Source organism: Buteo buteo, chromosome 11 (genome assembly GCF_964188355.1).
Source record: "Buteo buteo chromosome 11, bButBut1.hap1.1, whole genome shotgun sequence".
In the NCBI taxonomy this organism is placed as follows: Eukaryota; Metazoa; Chordata; class Aves; order Accipitriformes; family Accipitridae; genus Buteo; species Buteo buteo.
In genome coordinates, this window is record NC_134181.1 from 40,976,038 (window position 1) to 40,982,037 (window position 6,000).

The following is a 6,000-nucleotide window of genomic DNA, read 5'->3' on the forward strand; positions in this document are numbered from 1 at the left end:
TTTAAAAAATTCTGGTTTTCTCCTTTCCTTTATTTTTCTTTTTATTTTTCCGTTTTTATGTTTGTTACTGTTTTTCTCCTTTTCTTTTTTCGGATTTTCTCCTTTTCTTTTTTCTGTTTTTCTCCTTTCCTTTTTTTCTGTTTTTCTCCTTTCCTTTTTTCTGTTTTTCTCCTTTCCTTTTTTTCTGGTTTTCTCCTTTCCTTTTTTATGTTTTTCTCCTTTCCTTTTTTCTGTTTTTCTCCTCCCCCCCCGCTCTCTTTCTCTCACTCTCCTTTGCTGCTCTATTTCTCGTTTTCCCCTCTCATTTCACACGCATTCAATACCGACTTCTCTGTCTCTCTCTGTTTTTCTCTCCTTTCCCGTTTCTTTCCCTCCTCCCACAGAAAGCTGCGTTTGCCAGAAAGGCTGGAAATTTTGCAAACACGACGATATAATTAGCAGACACTCATCGGAGACACCCCCCACCACCACTACCAGTGCTGTGCTAACATTAACTACTTAATCCCGACGGGAGCCGGGCTGCGCTGCCCGGGGACACCGCCAGCTCCAGGCACCGTCCCCGCCGCGGGGGTGGGGACCCGCGGGATCTCAGCGCGATTTTTTTTTTTTATTTTTTACTTTTACAGCGGCAGCGATAAAAACTGAACCCCAAACTGCCGGTGACTGCCCGCCCCGAGCGGTGGCAGCGTGGGGGGGAAGCCCCGCGGTTCGGCCCCACGCCCGCGGGGGGACCCAGGCGGCCGAGAAAAAAGAAGTGACAGACCCCGAGTGTCACGGAGAGGCGACGCTCGGACACGTCCCATCCCTTCTCTTGCACAAACGCTCCTGCCTTTGCACGCACACACATCGCATAACCCCCTTCCCAACACTCCCTGGCACAGGGAACCGGCCAGACCGCCGAATCCTTCCCGGGACCGCCTGCGTGTAGTCCCGGACAGGGCTCGCCTGGCTTCCTCCAGCCCCGACGCCCCGGTGAGGGGCCAGGGGTCTGCCAGCACAGCTCTTTGTCTGCCTCATCCTCTCCTGCACACACACATACACCCTTTCCCCGTGCCCACCACCCAACCTGCACGTTCCCTCCCGTTTCTTCATGCATGTCCACGTATGTGCACATACCCAACTCACACGCACACGCTTCCCTGCACGCATCCCAACCCTCTTCCCCTACACCTCCATGGCTCAGAAACACCCCCCTTCGACATGTTACATGCGCACACCAGCCAGACTTAACAACACACGCAAGCGCGCGCACAAAACCAGCCCGCGCACACAAAACCAGCCCGCGCAACACACACGTTCTCCCTGCAACACCCATCTCGGTGGCCCTGCCTTCTCTGACGTACCCAGGCTCTGTGGGAGCTGACACTACTCCTCAGCCCCATCTTTTTATACCAGGAGATGAGGTTTTTCTCTCTGTGTAGGCCAGAGAAAAGACGCCTTCCTGGGGTTGCCTTGGGGCTGGGAGTGGGGCTGAGTGTTTGGCCTAGAGCACTCCAACGCCCGTTTCACAACCTGGGTGAGAAGCCGGGCGCAGAAGCACCTCAGGCTGGGCAGGGATGTGAAAAAACCTCCACCGCCCCAGGGAAGGGGGGTACTCTGCATGGGACCTCTCTAACCTCATCAGCTGCCTAATGTGCGGTTCTGGTGAGCATGCTTGGACTGTCACTGTCACCTGGGTGCATGGCCACGTTGCTTGCTTTCTCCTGCCTTCCCCTCTCCTCCATCCCCACTTCCTTCTGTTGACAAGTCCTCCCTAGAAATACACAACCTGCCTCTCTTAACCACGATCAGGACCGCAAAAGCAGCCCCACCTGCTCTAGTCAAAGGGGTCTTCCATTGATACCTGGGTATCTTGGGCTTCCCAAGGTGCCCAGGAACCAGGAGTGAAGATCTGGCAGCAGGGTACCGTGAGGCGGAGGACTGAAAGGGGAGCAGAGTCCCTGCAGGCTTGGGCTCCATTTTTCTTTAAGTGCGTCTGATCTCTTTTTTTTTTTTTTTTTGAGCAGGGCAAAAACCAGCGTGGGGGAACAGAGGTTTAGCAAGTCCATTGGATGCGACTTCTCACAGCTGGAGGTGGGGATGGACAAGGGCCAGCCTTGGAAGGGCTCCTCACCTCAGCCAGTGTGGGGGATGGAGCCCTGAAGATGTGCTGCAGGGCAGAGGTGCTCCCAAGGAGACCCCCATCCACCCAGGCCTCGCTGCAGGTGGGTCCCGAAGCAGGGGCAGGCACCCTGTGTGCGGGGACGGCCTTAACCCTTGCAGCGCCTGGCTGGTGACAAAGTCCCCTTGTCCCCAGCACTAGGGCCGATTGGGCAATTGGCTAATAATGACCGTTCAAACAAGCGAGGACTTGCTGGGCGGTGTGCTGCTGTGTTGTGCTACCGTAAAGAAATGATGTTTTGGGAAGCTTCCCATGTGGGCTCATGTGTGTTCGACAAGTGAATTTGGGCAGGGAATCTAGGTGAGGCTGATGCAGGCTTGCTTAATATGAAAAGAAGCTATCTGTAGGCGTATACATAAATGCAAAGGTGTTGCACATGTATGCACACATATCTGCACCCTCACAAAATACACAGGTCAAGCCTGGGGTGCAAACCTTCCCCTGACACCCCACACCCTGCTGGCACAGCCCAGGGTGCTTCCACCCACTCGTGCACCCACTCACGCTCACAGGCATGGCTCGTGGGTGCAAAGGGAAAGGGGGCTGGAGGTGTGAGCCTGTTCGTTCCTCCTGTGCCCCCACAATCCCAACCCAGGGCAGCAATTAAAGAGGCCATTTTCTCTTTGCAGCATCTGAACCTGATTCTGCACTTGAAAGCCAGGGGGGATTAAATCCGGCAGAGGCAGGCTCAGGTCTTTGGCTCGCAAATGCTTTGTGCAACTTCTCTGGACTTCAGCAGGGACAGCATGTACGGAGCTGAGAGCAGCCCCTGGCCCCGGCTCTTAATTTCTTTGCACTGGTGCATGAGAGGAGATTAACGGAGAGAGCAGAAGGCTGCACCTCTGAACTCTTTGGTCACTCCTTGTACAGCATCTTTCTTTGTTTTCCCTCACATCCACATCTCTAACCCTGTGGAAACCAGGATTTGGCTGGCTGCAAACTGCGGACACCAGTCCTGCGGTGGGCCTGGTACAATTTCTTCTTTTTTTTTTTTTCCCCCCTGCAGAAACATAAGGGATAAACACAATAATTTCAAAGAAGAGAAAGCTTCCCGCTGGAGAAGCCAACAGGGACCTGCCGCGAAGTCCTGGTACGGTGTGTCACTGACACTGATTCAATCTGACACCTGGGTGTCTCCAAAGCCATCACATTGTGTGCTGCAAATGTATATTAACATTAGTATGCATTGGCACAATATGGATCCATTATTCCAAATGCTTATGAGAACTAGGTGCTGCATAGGAGCAGCTGCTGCTTTTTAAGCCTCAGAGCATCAATAGATTCATAGATTTTAGGGCCAGAAGGGACCCCGACGATCATGTAGTCTGACCTCCCACGGAGCGCAAGCCACAGAGGCTCGCCCGGTGATTTCTGCATCTTGCCCCATGACTTGTGGTTAAGCAGCAGCCTCCCCTGTGAACAGCAGCCAGCTTAGGGATTGCTAGTGATGGAGAAGTTGCTGTGTCCTTCCATAAATTTGTTCCCTTCTTTTATCACTCTCCTCGTTAATCGTAAAAGGGCAATTTTTAATTTCAAGGTTCAGCTTGTGTAGATCCAGCTTCCCACTGCTTGGTCCTTTCCGGTGTTCCCCCTTCTCCCACGTCTCCTGTACCAGAAAAATGCTTTTCCCTTTTTTTGTTGAAGTAGTGGTTACATAGAGGAAAAGAAAAAATCCAGTGTCCTGGAATGTCATCTGAAAAAGGATTGGTACTTCTTGCAGGTGGAAATGGTATCTGGCAAATGTTCAAGTTTTGGGTTATTCCCTGACTGTAACCTTTAGTCTTTGTTTAAAAAGAAAATCTGTATAAATGCATTTTGCAGCAAAGGAGTGATGCTGTAGAAGGGCTTTGGTTTATATTCTCTTGCTCCCAGAAAATGAAAGAAAAAAAGAGAATGAATATCCAGTAAATCAATGAAATAAAAAGAGCTGAAAGTCCTGTATTATGGTCACAAAAATTCTTCAAATAAACACCTCCTGGGTGACAGCTGAAGATGGGTAATATCATTCAAACGACCTCTGATCCCCAAATCACTGACAAAAACTCACTGATAAATGAACCGGGATCAGATGCAGAGTTTGCCTTCCTACAGGGGTTCGTCCCTTCGGTCCCACCCCGTTTCTCCTTCATTTTGGGGACAGCAGCTCTGTCCCCCGTTGCCTTCCCAATCTGATGCTATCAGATTAGCGGCTGCAAGTGCAGTGCCGGGCTGCCTGCACGAGCTCCCTCCCGAAACACGTCGGCTCCCCAGCCTTTCTGGAAATGATCTGATCTGAGCGTGCGTCCAACCTCACGCTCAACTTTTAAAGCAGAAACTAGTTGAAAGGGGCTGTTTTCCAGCAACATCACCCTGCGTTTGCTGCTGAGCATGTGGGAGAGGAAGGATTAGCAAATGGGATGGTTTGCAAGGCATTATCCAACAGGAAAAAAGGCGTAATTTGATGATCTTCAGTTTGCCCTCATAAGCAGTCTTGAGTCGATGCAACACTATGAGCCAAAGTCACCCGATAGCCATGGGAGAAGAGACAACCTCATGACTGAGGTTTTATAAATCCAGAGAGCGGAGGGGTGCAATGGTGGGGCAACTTTCACGTGGTTGTACGGGACTCGGGGAGCGGAACAGGGACTGGGGCAGGGAGCAGGGGTGGGGAGCTGAGGAGTTGACTGGTGCCTACAAACCAAGGGACCTCTCCTGTGTCCTCATTCGGGGTAACTCCCAGTCCCTCCCCATGCAGGGCTGCTTCTAGATGGAAAGATGCACTTCTGCACTCCTGGGGGAATGTCTTGGCTGACCTCAGGTGTTTTTTGTCTCCTTTCTGAGATTATGTGATGCCTTTGACAGCATTTCCTACATGAAACAGCTAGCAGGAGACCAACATGACACTAAACCCCCTTTCATATCCTCAGGTGAAGGTGGTAGAAGCAAGATTTAAGACAAACTGTACTTCTTGCAATGATTTATCTGTGGAACTCCTCACTGCAGAAGTTTAATGGATTAAGAGGAAACTGGACAAGCTCATAGGAGAGAAATTCCTTGAAGGATGTTAAGAACATTGAACCCACAACTGGCCCTGGTGATCCCCAAGAGCATCCCAGGGAACTGTTACAGATGCTTGCCCTGCTCTGCTGCTCTCCCCCTGGGGACAGCAGTCTGAGAGAGGTCCTTTCCTCGGTCAGGATGTGGCCACTCCTCTGTTCTTATAAGTTGTTTGTTTTTCTCCAGCTCAGTATTTTCTCAAGATCTGAGAAAGTAAGGGACAATTGAGTTCCTGGAAAGGATGCCTCCAGCACATCTCCTCCTACCCCACCTTGCGTGAATAGCTTCTTTCTTGGCTGCTAAGCTGAATCCTGGTTTGCCTTTTCTGTTCCATTGCTCGGCTAATGTCACAGCAGACATATCCCTCACCTCTCATAATCTCTGACAATGATGAGAGGAAATGAAAAAAGATTATTTAGTATCATTTTTTTCCTTCTACTAGACGTTTCATGTAGGAAACACTTTCAAAGAAGAGGGATGAATCACACAACCACAGAAATTAGAGATGGAAAAGACCTTTTAGGTCAGCCAGTCCATTTCCCTGTGAATGCAGAAAAGCTTCTGAGTACAGTTAGATTTTTCAAGGACTTTGTCCAGTCTAGACCAACTTTAGCAAGAAAGCTTCAACTTAAGTCCATTTCAGGATGGCTGTAGCTGCAAGAGGGGTGGTTTTCAGCTGAGCGTGGTTTGAATGCTCCTAAACTTTCTCCCAAGGGAGGTGCGGACCTCTGCCGAGGTTTCCGGAGGAGATGTTGGAGAGCAGCCGGGTGGTCTTTGATAACTCACCTGGCTGGGGAGCCGGT